The sequence below is a fragment of the Cryptotermes secundus genome, unplaced genomic scaffold (assembly GCF_002891405.2).
Source record: "Cryptotermes secundus unplaced genomic scaffold, Csec_1.0 scaffold330, whole genome shotgun sequence".
Taxonomy (NCBI): Eukaryota; Metazoa; Arthropoda; class Insecta; order Blattodea; family Kalotermitidae; genus Cryptotermes; species Cryptotermes secundus.
Genome location: NW_019734317.1, coordinates 473,876 through 488,443, shown reverse-complemented (window position 1 = coordinate 488,443; position 14,568 = coordinate 473,876). Strand labels below are relative to the sequence as shown.

The following is a 14,568-nucleotide window of genomic DNA, read 5'->3' as shown; positions in this document are numbered from 1 at the left end:
TGATATAATACTGGGTCTATGAGGTTTCGCGCCATCTTCTCAGAACCAGGCCGTACGGATATGAACACCATAACCCGAGAGAAAAGCACCAAAGCCATTGCGCAAACATTTATTTAACCTTGAGAACTGGGTCCAGTAAACATCGGTCCCAGTATACCAGTGTTTGAGGACAGTGCACAGGATAAGGACCAGTGGGAGCTCTTGTTTATTTCTTGTTGGCACTTTGGCTGTTGACTTGCTATCAACTGGTGCAGTTAAAGCTACATTCGATTTATTATAAAAAGTTTTTCCGGTATATAACACACTGATATATTGGGTTTTTGGACTTTATCCATCGTCCTGGTTTTTAAGGTAACTAATAAAAAACACGACGTTTCGGAAACTGGATCTCAGGTGAAGGAAAACACCTATTCTGTTGGGTCCGTTAGAAAGAGATCCAGTTAGATCCAGTTTCCGACACGTCGTGTTTTTATTACTTATCTTAAAAACCAGGACGATGGATAAAGTCCAAAAACCCAATATATCAGTGACTCTTGAAGTTGTCCAGCGGCGAATATGTACCGCACTCATGCGTTTCTTGACAAATCGAGTGGCAAATATGTGTCCGAATTAAATTTTCCACATTATGTTCACGGAAATAACACATCCCACACTGGAACTAAACTGAATTCTACTCTCGGAAAAATACTGTCACGAGGAGTGTGGAGTGACCATAGACGGGGTTTTGGACTGGATATTGCATTTATTGACCACTTTAACATACGACTCGTAATTTTCCACAATTTACAAATTACTAGCGTACATTCTAGAGCTTTTCTAGCCCGCAGTGTATTCACTATACATTTCCTGGTAACGGCTTCTAACAACGGATTTTCTTCTGCTTTCGGGCTCAAGTCTTTTCTGAACGGTGGCTCCCTTCCAACTCCCTCTTTTCTTCACAGACTTGGTTGAACCAGTTGTCTTCCTTATAACACCTAGGCACGGACCGAGTATAAAACACCGTTTCCAACAGTACCTCTATTGTTGCATGCGTATCCGTTGCCATGGGACTGTGTTTACCGATCTACAAGCTACAATATATTGAATCACGACAACGTAATTTTGCTGAATTTTTATTTTATATCATTTGTATTTCATTGAGCCAGATTTAGTGATCACCCCTGTAATACTTATTGCGTAATTTTTGCCGCCATTATAAAAAATTGCTGGATTACTTCTCAATTTAACAGTGCGGTATCAACTGTGTAAGTTGCATAGCGTCAAATGACGTGATTGAGTAGGTCAAGATTGGCTACAGACGGTCTCCACCCCTCTGAAGACACGATCCCGATATTCGACAGCAGAAACCGACACAGACCCCAATCAGCCAACAGGCACAGCACACCGTCACACAAGGAGCCTGCGCAGTGCTCCCATACTTACATACACGCAAGCAATGGTATGAAGGTTCATACACTTTTGCGAACGACTTCAAGATGACCTATTTCGACCATAAGTGTGTCATGCAGATGCCTGAGGGATAAGAGTCACAAACAACCCCGCTCATATCATTAAGGGACCTTGGAGCAAACATCAACACCTCTACCCACTTGGACTGATTGGCGCCCAATGCGATCCTTTCCACCTAGGTCAGCAGAAGAGAGAACACTCCCTTTCGTGTAGAAAAGACCCAATCAGGTCAGGATTTTGTTGGCCTCGATTTCATAGTCCGATATCACAATTGTCATCATAGTAAACTAACACCGCTCTTTTCCAACCCGCCTTTGTAATATCAGCTCAGTCGGAATGGCCCTATCCCTGCTACACCTGTTTCTACCTTAGGAGAGTGTATGATGGCCACTGCAAGTTGTCCTCACAGGTCGGTATAGGTACGGGGAAACTGGCTGGGTCGGTTAGCATGAGACTCAGGGTAGCGATATTCTGGGAGTTGATCCAGCTTGATGTTTATTCACTTATTGTTCTCCAAACTACACTGTTTAATTTATTGTACGTTAATGCTTACAATTACAATATATTACTTGATCTGTAAACTGGGTCTCGGAGCGTGCAAGGGCCACGTCCGTACACTTCAGAATATGGTGAAAGACTTCTCGTGGAATGGCTTGCACACCCCACACTGGGAATTCGAAAAATTCGAATTCTGCATGGTGCGGACATATACGTGTCATTCCATCTTCCGTAAGGAAGTTTGAAAGAGGCAACTCAGTCGTAATGGCCCTCATTCACAGGCAATTGTAACGAGTTCTGACCTGTCCTTTCCACTGACTTTTGCAGGCGCGTCCGGTATCCTGTACCCGAGCTAAATTAATGACTGCTCATGTCAGAACTCCGGACTCCTTGGCCCTGCCAGACTCTAGAAATTTCAACATAAACACCCTATTGCACGTCCCAGACAATGAAATACGATATTACAAATCACAATATAGTTCCAGTATTATCGAAATATAAGATTTTGAAATTAAAAATTACCGTGATTAAATTAGAAATAACGTTCATGTTCGAAGAAAGTCGTCTTCTGGGTTTAGGCGCCGTGTATTCTTCGTTTTGGCCGACGTTTCGGAGGAACTTATCGCCTCCATCTTCAGAGCAGTTGAATGGCTTGGAATACTGCTCTCTGCATTCCAAGCCATTCAACTGCTCTGAAGATGGAGGCGATACGTTCCTCCGAAACGTCGGCCAAAACGAAGAATACACGGCGCCTAAACCCAGAAGACGACTTTCTTCATAGTCATCGCCGTGAAAACCTCAAAACTTACAACGTTCATGTTCATTTATAATCATCCAAATAAAGACTGATCAGCGTCAAAACCTTTCGACCTCAACAAAGGATTCATGAATCTCATTGCGCAGATGTGGAGGTTGGAAAATAAAATGTTCGGGGAAAATATGTCAATAGAAAATTATGTAAATATATGAAAACAATCGTGTAATTATAACGTCCGCTGATTTGTCTATATAGAATTGAAACTGTTCCAGACCTTCATCTGTTTCTGGTCGTCTGACCACTTTTCACCAGCCTTTGCTGCCAACATCTTTACGTGTGGCTGGTTGCAGGATCAACGGGTTTCGCCGTGCTGGAAATGGATCACAACTTTACGGACAGCCCACACCCCATCAATTACAAAAGGCTAAGGATTACACAGGTCTACGTTACAGGACACAAGGCCACGCAGCTTTTGCTTTATCTAACCAATCAGAAGTTCATTCCTGGCAGCGCGTGCGTTGACTACATCAGGTCTTCGTAAAGGACTCGCATTGTTCTTAATAGCTGACTGCAAGACAGTCCCAACAGCACAGTATTTACAGAAATAAGGCCATGTGGCGATAAGAACAGCTTTACCTCCAAAGCCACGTTTCCGCTTGTGTCCACGAGTCGGTAGTTCATAATAATGACGAACGTTGGGTCACCTTATTTAGAGCAAGGTCAAACACGAAACAGCCACTGCAGTACAACAGTTCTTCTACATAACGCACCGAAGTCAGAAATAGACTGATCACTAACGTCAGAAATTCCTTATTCAATGAGGACGTATGGTAGGGTGGAGGTACAACTCCACGCATTCTTAATCTCGGCACTATGTGGAGGTAAGTGGCTAAATTCATACTGAAGCCGCTTTACCTCTGGGGAAAGATTCCCCTTTACGCATAGGATAGGAGATGCATGCCCCACACGGTCTAAACGCGGCGGCAAGAAGAATTGTGGCCATTGACTGGAATCGAATTGCGGTCGTCCAGCTCGTAATGTAGTCAATATAATCGATGAGCAATTCTGGCTCCCACTGGCTCCCACATAGTACTTAATTAGCTGAAAATTAGTCTTCGTTAAAGGTGAGAAGCATTTCATTACAATTTGATATTTCCCGCGCGCCTACTTCCCGCCATATTGTCGGCATGCCTCTTAAGACTAAGATCACTTCCTCTTAACAGCAGAAATGTTCTGATATGTTGGGTTTTTGGACTTTATCCATCGTCCTGGTTTTTAAGATAACAAATAAAAACACGACGTTTCGGAAACAGATCCAGTTTCCGAAACGTCGTGTTTTTATTTGTTATCTTAAAAACCAGGACGATGGATAAAGTCCAAAAACCCAACATATCAGTGTGTTATACACCATCGTCAGAATCCTATAGTAACTACCAGCAGAAATGTTGATTTCCCAGTTCGAATCTGAAACCGGAATTTTGTTAATGTAAATTAGTTGTATCGATGTGCTGTGTTGTCTGCTGTGTATCTGAGGTGTTAAGGGGTCTGACTCGAAATCCAATATGTCGTACCAGCACAGGTTAGAATCTTGTGCGCAACAAATTTTTGGCTAGAAATCGAACTGATATCAACGCAAATTAATCGATTTATGGGACTCTGTCACCGTGGCAAGGTCTTGATACCCAGTAGTATCCACCCCCTGCGAAGTGAGATTCTTAATTTGAAATCAAACTGTTCTTCCCCTCAATATACAGACTCGAGCCTCTTCCGACTTCTCATGCTTATTCCATGTTTTCGAAAATATCCTGAATCTCGGTGTCATTGTGGTTCGCACCATAGAATTTGTTTCATTGTTAATTCATCAGTCATTCCATCCAGATGGCTTATCTATTTCGTCTATATTATTAATCTGCTTCATTTTATAGCCTACTTTCCTATAGAAGGTTTATGCGATCTCCTTCCTGCTCGTATGTCTATGTGCCCCCACTATCGCTGCTAGGCAACGGGGTCGCCTCTTCGACGGGAGGAGGAATTGACCTTTTAGTGTAGGCTTTCTGACTGATTAGAGCAGCGGACTGAAGCGAGAACATTAAATGGAACACCCAAATGACAGAGGAGACGACAATTACTAGGCAAAAGCGATAAGCATATTTCTGATATTCACAGGCAACGGCTTTTGTATTATTGTATTATATGTAGGCAAGTTCAAAATTGTTTAGGCTACTTTCAGTATTTTCTAAATGAAAATAAAAGTAGGCTTGTGAGATCACCTTTCCTGCCTCTGTGTGTATCCACCCAATCTTTGCTAGGCAGCGGTTCGATAAACACGTTCTCCTTCCAACGAAAACACATTAAAAAATCAATCTCCATTAATAGCTGCTAGGAAGTCTGTTTTTAACCCTGGCATGAATTAACTGTTACAACGCAAATAATGTAGTCAGCTGCGGTGTCCGAGTGGTTAAGGAGTTGGACTTGAAATCCAATGGATTGTACCCGCACAGTTTCGAATCCTGTCCGCAGCGAAAAATTTTGGCTTGAAACTGAAATGTTGGCAATGTGAAATTAACTGTTCCAACACAAAGCATACAGGCAGCTGCGGTGTCCGAGTGGTTAAGGAGTTGGACTTGAAATCCAATGGGTTGTACCCGCACAGGTTCGAATCCTGTCCGCAGCGAAAATTTTGGCTTGAAACTGAAATGTTGGCAATGTGAAATTAACTGTTCCAACACAAAGCATACAGGCAGCTGCGGTGTCCGAGTGGTTAAGGAGTTGGACTTGAAATCCAATGGGTTGTACCCGCACAGGTTCGAATCCTGTCCGCAGCGAAAATTTTGGCTTGAAACTGAAATGTTGGCAATGTGAAATTAACTGTTCCAACACAAAGCATACAGGCAGCTGCGGTGTCCGAGTGGTTAAGGAGTTGGACTTGAAATCCAATGGGTTGTACCCGCACAGGTTCGAATCCTGTCCGCAGCGAAAATTTTGGCTTGAAACTGAAATGTTGGCAATGTGAAATTAACTGTTCCAACACAAAGCATACAGGCAGCTGCGGTGTCCGAGTGGTTAAGGAGTTGGACTTGAAATCCAATGGGTTGTACCCGCACAGGTTCGAATCCTGTCCGCAGCGAAAATTTTGGCTTGAAACTGAAATGTTGGCAATGTGAAATTAACTGTTCCAACACAAAGCATACAGGCAGCTGCGGTGTCCGAGTGGTTAAGGAGTTGGACTTGAAATCCAATGGGTTGTACCCGCACAGGTTCGAATCCTGTCCGCAGCGAAAATTTTGGCTTGAAACTGAAATGTTGGCAATGTGAAATTAACTGTTCCAACACAAAGCATACAGGCAGCTGCGGTGTCCGAGTGGTTAAGGATTTGGACTTTAAATCCAATGGGTTGTAACCGCACAGGTTTGAATCCTTCCCCACCGAAAACTTTTTAAATCGAAATTAATTTGTTTTGTCTTTTACATTTCAATCTCTTCTGCTGGAATGGAATCTTGACTGCAGCCTTGCTGTCACCTGAATGATTCTCATAGAACAGTATCTTTTGTGGCTCGAGGTGTACCCTGGATAGCGTACTATGAATTCTCTCCTAATCTTTAGTCAGACATCGCAAAATCCTGTTGGAGCAAATCAAATAAAAGTAAAAACACAACAAAGTTTAAATGGGTAGAAATTGTAGCATGAACCAATATGGAATAAAATAAATAATTTTTGTGCAGTATGGCATTGCTGTTTCGCATTCAGGAGATTCCAGTCTCGACCACTGACGGTAATTTTTCCGACAAAACTAAACAGTTTTTTATAGTAGTAACCCTCAAGCTACGTTGGGGAGGTACCCTATTACCTGGTATGTCTGAATCTTCGTGTTTTCTCCCACTTTCTTAAACTGAAAGCGCGATATTTCGGAGCTTTTCATTTCCATCGTTCATAATCTTCTTCCTACATTATTTGGCACATGCGTCGCTAGATAGCCCAACGAACAATTCGTTAAGCTCTAGAACAGAACTTTGAGACACAGCACGGGCGTTTCCAAATTTAGATATTTCATTCATGATCATACTGACACCCTACATCATATAAATTTGGTAGTTGATGAAGCTTTGTTAAATATATTAAGACAAATTTTAAAAAGCCTTCAGTATATCATTAGTTGGACGGCCAAGAAATATCGTTATGGATATCTAATTTAAATACGTGTTGGCAAAACCTCGTCATTCTAAGCCATCTGAATTGTGACCTCGCCTTCACATGGTAGTTCTGTATTGCCCACTTTAGAATTCTACCCACTTCCAATTTTCCACATTAGTCTCTTGCACTGAGGTCCTCTGACCAAACCTGTACATTCAATTACTACCTCCCTTCCTCCCCATTTGAGCATGTTCTTCATTTAAGCGATCTAATGAACTTAAGATACCACTGTGATTTGTTAAGCCCCTTATTACGTGCCTATAATTTTCCCTTTCTCTTCCAAATGTATCCAAATATTCTCCTTAATATTTTTCCACAATCTTCCTCAATCTTACCGTTCCGTTGGCGAAAGACTAAGTTTCACAGAAAGGGTCAACGTATCACAGGAACATACAATATTCTAAAGCTAAATGCAAAAGGAAACAAACTTCAGCATATAAATGGACGTTACGAAAATGCGATGTGAATGTGAGAACAAATTCTTAAAACAGAGTCTAATTTTATGAACACGGCAATAAACCTCAGGTTTCTATAAAAACGGAATTTCTTGACCGTCTAAATAATTGCGAAATATTCGAGGAAGAAAACTGTAAGATCTGACGTCCTCACTATTTCAGCTGTGACTCTCAACTTCACACAAGTTGAAAACTCTTGTGAAGCAAATAATCAAATATTTAGCGACATGTATTGCAGTGCATGCACTAGGGAAATGAGACTATATCATATTAAGAAATTTTCGTTCTAGTTTCAGGCTCTTCATTAGGCCAAAAACGGCTCCAGTGGAAGGAAGACGCTCGGGGAGATAACGTCGCAAAGATACTGAGAAGTACTTGCACAGTAATCAGACCGCCTACGCTGAGCGCTTAGGCCGAGATGCGCGGAACAGGTGGCACAAATAGGGAGATTAGGACGACAACAGCAAAACCTCAAGGGAAGCGACTGTCTCAGATATCTAGGTTTAGATTGTAGGGTGATATAGAGAAATTGGGCATGATGGTAGGGACCGCCTTACACTTGCACAGGGTATGTAGAAATCTTTATTTCTTTCCTCAATAAATCCTTATCTTTATGCTACCTTGCTCACAAGATCCCACTACTCAGCCATTTAAATTCTGCGCACAGCGTCTCACTTCATTTTATTCTTTTATGTTTTCTGTTTCACCTCAGACTTTCCGATCAAAATTGTATATGCATTTTTCCTCTCCCCCATGCTTGTTACATGCCCTGCCCATCGCGCCGCCTTTCAATTTATCATCCAAACGGTATAATGTGAGATCTTCCACTGGCATCGCATGACCGGGCGCGCGTATCTGCATTAAAGGCGAAGTTTGTCTCTCCCTTTCAAATTCCAAACCCATCTCTTCCGGTTGAACTTCGCCGATGTTACGGCGCAGGACTTACTTGGTTTACCTCTGGGGGCAGTGGACTTATAGCACACTACACGGCGTCAGGCCCCTGGAGACAGTCCTCGCTGCGCGAACTTAAAACGAAAATTTCTTCTCCCTTAAGTTTGAAGTTCTCATGGTTATGACAATGAAAAGTAATATCTTCTTCGGTGTGACATTGTGTAGTCTGGTAGAAGATCACCGACATTTCAGCGGAACGTCTTGCCTCCTCCAGCTCCAGGGTGTACAGCAACACGCCACGCTACCAACAGCCCGACTTACTCTTCGGACCTGCAGATGGCGTTCCTCTGAGAATGTAAGGTAAAGCTAGCCATGTGCTTAACTAATTAAACACTACGCCATGAAGGCGTATGGGGGAGCGGGTGTATAGATCCACATAGTCTTGACCTCGGCACTAGTTGGAGATGAGTGGTCAGCTTCATGCCCAGGCCACTTTACCCCTAGGGAAATAGCCCCCGGTACGCATTGGGCCCCAGAGACAGTTTGGACGACATGGAGTGGAGGAAAACCTTGCCCCACAGGGACTCGAACTCCGAACCCTCAGCCGTCCAGCCTGTAGTCAGTCGCAATATGGACTGCACTATCCAAGACTACAGGGCGTCACACCTTAGAAGACAGCAATCTTATTTTCTTTCTTGTCCCTTTTTCTCTATTGCAAATATAAAATGAACGTCAGTAACGACGATGTGAGGTTTGGAAGGAACGGATCTGGTCACACTGGAAGTATTTCCCTGCAGTCATCTGGAGAGACAGGGGAAACCCACGACAGAACATGTGGAGAGCGGGTATTCCGGCCGAGATTTGAACTGAATACTTTCTGAGTACAAAACAGATATGATGTGCAAAAATCGAGTCTTTTGTTTCTACACGGCTGCTACGAGAGGTTAGGGCGGACAGATGAGAATATGACCGTTAGCGGTAAGGAGTTGCGGACTTCAAGACATACGCCTCGAAACAAAGAGAAACCCAGTCAAGGCGGGTTTACACTGGGGCAACTAAAAGCAATCTAGTTGCCCTCCTCGGGCGACTATGTTTGCTGTCCAATTTATCAAGGAACATTCGGCCAGGAGCAATAATGCCGCATGCGACCGATCCCATTTACAACCAGAGCGACTGGTTGCTTCAATTTTTACGTCAGCTTGTGTAGAGATGTCACCGCAGACAGTTGCTGCTGCGGCTTGTCTCATTTTGAGCAGGAGAAGAAAACGTCAGAGAAGAGTGTCGTGCAGGAACATTTTTATTAATAGTGATATACTTCGCAATTACTTTTTAATAGACTTGTTGCAGATGACGGTTACTTGTTTAAAAATTTTCGTCGCATGTCTAAAGGGGACTTCGATTACCTTCGGGATATGGTAGCTCCTCTCATTTCAAAATCCGATACAAATTTTCGGGATAGTATACTGCCTGAAGTGAAACTCCATTGTACAATGAGATTTTTGGCTACTGGAGACTCATATCATTCATTGATGTACCTTTTCAGAATATCTGACTTTTCACCCCAGAGGTGTGCAAAGTCCTTCTTTTGGTGCTGCAACCTCAAGAAGGAAACTCAGTGAAGGAAGTGCATTCACTGATCACCTTTGGCGGAGCCGTTTTTCTTCTTTCTATACCTGTGGAAGGTCGTTCTGAGATTTGTAACCTTTTCTTTCTCTTTCTTCACCGAACATTCAAACTTTGTGGCCAATTCCTCCCATAGCTTCAACTTCTTCCGATTGTCTATAACTGGGACCCCGCAAATCCCACAGAATGCTCTTTTCGCTGTATTCTTCGATAAGACACTTGGCTTTATCCGTGTCCCAACTCATCACGCCGCATGCGAATAGGCAACTGAACCCACTAGCGATGGATAACCTTGCGGCCTGGAGCAACAAGAGGACGAGGGACGCAAGCCGCATGCGATTGCGCTACCCATTACCTGCAAATGAATAACTTGCAGCATGTGATCGCGCCGCGTGCGGCGCGGTTGCCAATGGTTGCCTTAGTGTAAACCCGCCTTCAGGATATGCGGCACGCTACTCAACATACAAAAGCAGTTATCGAATACAAGTGTAAACCGCTACCGCACAATTAACCTGCTCAGTGACACCACCATTTAAGGTTTGGTGATGACGAGAGATCAGTATGTAATAATGGCTGCTTCTTCTACTCTGGCATAAATACAGCCAACAATAGAAAATGACGACAAATTAAATTTTGTAGGAAGTTTCCTTCAATATAAATACTGTACATCTAGAAGAACCAGTATAAAGATGTGGGCTGCCGTAGTTACACAACATTGTTAGGTATGCACCTGAGGAACAGCGTTACAAAGAAAGAAGAAACAATCACAGACAAGTGGGGTATAGCTCAGTGGTAGAGCATTCGACTGCAGATCGAGAGGTTCCCGGTTCAAACTTTTTAATTTTGTATTCTTTTCAATACCTGCAAGAATTATTGTGTTTCAAAAGCTGTAGATGATATTTAATGATTTGCCTTTGCCTTCTTTTCCCGACGAATGTCACGACCGTTCTTTGTCACTTGCATGACTAGCATTCCTATCTCGCAAAGTGGAGGTCTAGATATCTCGAGTAAGTATATTTGAAGTTTTCCCCAAGCTCTTCAAGCAAATGTTGAGCCCTTTCTATTTACATCCCTCCTAGCTCATATTTCAGATATCCTCCCATTCGGCTGTATGCACACAACCAGTTGAAAAGCGCCGTAGGAACAACCAGTGTTTGGTAAGCAGAATGTTCGTAATGTTGTGATATAGGATAATCTCACATACACAGACGCCTGCAGAGGGGCAAGCCAGACATTTGCCCACATCCCGAGGTGTTTTGGTGGGAAACCCAAAATTCGAGAATTGGGAAAAATGTCAATATGATTGCCAAACATTTAAATTATTTTATATGTGACGCCATGTATGTTTCAATACAAGAACCCAAATGGCCAGGCCAACTGTCAGAATATTCTTACACAGCTCAAACGTAAGTTTGCAAACATTTCCTGGATCTCCACGCCCTATCCCGCCTTGTAAAAGTTCCTGTCGACACCCGTGTTCGCACAAACAATAAATTTTAATACCGCGCAGGGAGCGAAAGATCTAGTAGTAACCTCATGTCTCAAGGGGACCTCTGAGCCAAATTCAGGACATTTCCAGCCCAACAGTAGTCTCTACCGCCTCTGGTAGATGGGGGAAGCATCGAGATACCGCTGAGCCAGTAGAGGCCGAACTCGCTGACTGAGTCGGGACTGATGGCACGCACCAGTACCGGTAGGGTATAGAGACTGGTAGAATATCACAAGGGGACGCACAATGGACAAATACTGGTCTAAGTGCATGGGGAAACCCACCCTCTCCAATAACAACAACAACAACAACAACAACAACAACAACAATAGCCTAATTTGATGTAGTTCAGTCAAGCATCGCCGTCAAGCATGTGACATTCCTGATGGTACATCACTGTTAAATAAATAAACAACAAAAACGATTTTTAGCCATGGAGTGTTTCCGAGGTGAAGAGTGTAAACTTCTCACCGTCGCATCCCCAGCTGCTGGAGCAGGGTAGTATGTGTAGCAGACAGTCAACATTTCTGTACTCTTCTTATTCACCTTGAGGCGACAGAAAGTTGCGAAGCGCCACTTCTATCACTCTCTGCCCAAAATTTGAATTCGAATAGTTGCCTCGGTCGGATTCCCCCGCAATCAGACCGCAAGAGAGGCGGTGCTAGAAACTGGTCTGCATATTTTAACTGATTCACGGTGACAATGCACCTGCTCGAGTTACACAGCGCTCAATGATCCCCACCTAGCAACGTCCTGGTCGTTACTCTATTCCCAGCCTGCCGACCTTTTCTTGCTGTAGCTGTGCAACCTGCGAACTGTTCGCTATGACATCCTCGGAGATTTTCAAACCCCAAAGACGCCAAATCATACAATACGCTGGATTGCAATCACATCACATTCCTTACACGTCATTGGTCGTATGTTCATTGTTCTTCTTGCGGAGCAAATAGGGCAATGCAATCTGGAGGACTGAAGTAGCCAGGCTCAAGGTGGACGGGATAATCTCTCAGTTTTAAATCAAAGTTCTGTAAGAAGGCAAGTCGGATGCCCCTATGAGCCAAATTGGCATCAGTTGCAAACTCTATCTTCAAGGAGAGGTTCCCTTTTCATTGTTCCACAGACCTGTGTAAAACTATTTCAGAAACGCCTCTCCCTGTGTCATCAGCCCCTTCATAGATAAAGATAAGTAAAGTCCCCGCTCCTACTATCCTCGCTGTGACCGTCCGTCCGTTTCTGCGCACATAGCAACTTCGTTGAGCAGATTCTGACGAATTTTAACTAATTTTTTGTCTTTACGTTCTACATTTAGTCAAAACTGCACAAAAATAACAGGAGCTTCACAGAAAGACCAACATTTCTGCAAGCAGAATTACTCGGTTTTTTGACTTTTCAATCGTCCGGAATTCTAGGAAATAGAAAACAGGACGTTTCGAAAACTGGATCCGTTTCCGTCTTCAGGTGAGGAAGGAAGACACCTACTCACTTGGATCCCTTAGAAAAAGCCGATCTCAATCACTGGACGACTCCTGTCAGATTTTCCAACCTATTTCGACATAATGTAACGTGTTTGGAGTAGGTACTTCCATGGTAGAGCAATAACAGTGAGCCTTTGCGTAGAGAATGACGAAGCAACGAACTCGTCTCCTCGGAGATGAACTACAGAGAGTTCGTTGCGCCCGTTACGTGACCACGTGACTGTCGAAATCGTAGCAACGAAATGTCGTTGAGTAACAACTAGGCTAGTTCAGCGGGAGATAACAAGAAACTATAAAATAGAAATTATAATAGAGGACGTACATGCGTGGAACTAGGATAGAAAACGAGGTAGAAATTTGTATTATAAACCTAGCCGACAAAATCAAGTGCATGAGCACCAATGCAAAGAAATGGTAGAAATTGTGAACACTTTTCTTTAATTGTAGAAAAAATGTAAATACAAAAGAGGCCTAGGCAATGCCCATCCGGCGAAACTGTAAAGACATGTAATATCTACCACTAGTGCCATCTGTCGAGTAAAACCTGAACACTCGAGACTGGAACCTTACGGAAACGCATGAAGAGGCTGTCACGTCATGCAGATCTCTGTGAGTTAGAAACCTCATTCCTGATGAGGGGTCTCCAGATTAGAGAAATGTCCAAACTGGGTTGGCTGATTGGATTGGTTAAGCATGCCGCATGGGCCGATCGCTTATATTTCATATACCTGCTGCTACGTTCAGTTTCCCAAATCCTAGCATCATCCCAGACTACTCTGTGGCCCTCTTCATAGGCATGTTGGGCTAATTCTGATTTTTCTAGAAGACTCTGTTGGAGATTGTGCCTATGTTCACGGAGCCTCACGCTTAGAGGTCTCCCTGTTTCGCCAATGCAGCTTATGCCACTCTCACAGGGAATGCTGTAGACGCCCTGTGCCGTCTGTTGTGGATCTCTTTCCGGCCTGGTTCTCATGAGCGAACTCCTAAGTGTGTGTTTAGTTTTGAAGATCGTCCTGATGTACCCATTCCCTATACGTGTGAACTTCTCAGAAACACCCTTCGCATACGGGATATATTGTACACAGAGCCCAGGGGCTGTTGCTCTATCACAATTTTTATTTTATGGTTTCTTGTTATGTTCCGCTGAACTAGCCTAGTCTTATATGCTGAAATAGCTGGGTAAATCTGACAAGAGTTGTCCAGTGATTGAGATTAGTTCTTTCTAAGGGGCCCAACTGAGTAGGTGTCTTTCTTCCTCACCTGAAGACGGAAAAAGATCCAGTTTCCGAAACGTCGTGTTTTCTATTTCCTAGAATTCCGGACGATGGAAAAAGTCCAAAAACCCAGCAATTCTATATATTGTGCAGTATAGAGCCGTTACTAAGCAGTGACTCTGTAAACAGCGGCCGTAACGCCCGTAACATACAATCATGCAGCAATAGAAGAATGGCGTTTTCTATGTGATCCGCGCAGAGACCATTGCTATGAAACGCGGTAAACACGTCTCTAAAACAATAGAGGGGTTGTGTTTTCTGCGTGGTCCGTCCCGAGGAGTTATCTTGAAGACAAATGGCGCTACAGTTCAGTTGAGAATTCAGGTGTGGACTGTTAACCAGCGGGCAACGGGGTGACCACGAAAGCTGAAGAATCTCTATTGATACGATTCGTTATCAGGAAACGTATAGTGAAAATACTGCAGAGAAATTGCCATTGAGAGCAGATACCAAGTAACGACTAGTG

General features: G+C 43.4%; 1 protein-coding gene and 6 non-coding genes across 7 annotated transcripts in view; 6 read left to right on the top strand and 1 right to left on the bottom strand.

The window, feature by feature from the left end:
* Positions 1–14,568, bottom strand: part of LOC111868568 (protein phosphatase 1 regulatory subunit 12A) — a 99,124-nt gene that overhangs the window by 71,624 nt on the left and 12,932 nt on the right. The window lies entirely within an intron of this gene.
* Trnas-uga lies at positions 5,145–5,226 on the top strand. The gene has a single exon. It is a non-coding gene; the product is annotated as a tRNA-Ser (tRNA).
* On the top strand, positions 5,297–5,378 carry Trnas-uga. Its single transcript has one exon. It is a non-coding gene; the product is annotated as a tRNA-Ser (tRNA).
* Trnas-uga lies at positions 5,448–5,529 on the top strand. The gene has a single exon. It is a non-coding gene; the product is annotated as a tRNA-Ser (tRNA).
* On the top strand, positions 5,599–5,680 carry Trnas-uga. The gene has a single exon. It is a non-coding gene; the product is annotated as a tRNA-Ser (tRNA).
* On the top strand, positions 5,750–5,831 carry Trnas-uga. The gene has a single exon. It is a non-coding gene; the product is annotated as a tRNA-Ser (tRNA).
* On the top strand, positions 5,901–5,982 carry Trnas-uga. The gene has a single exon. It is a non-coding gene; the product is annotated as a tRNA-Ser (tRNA).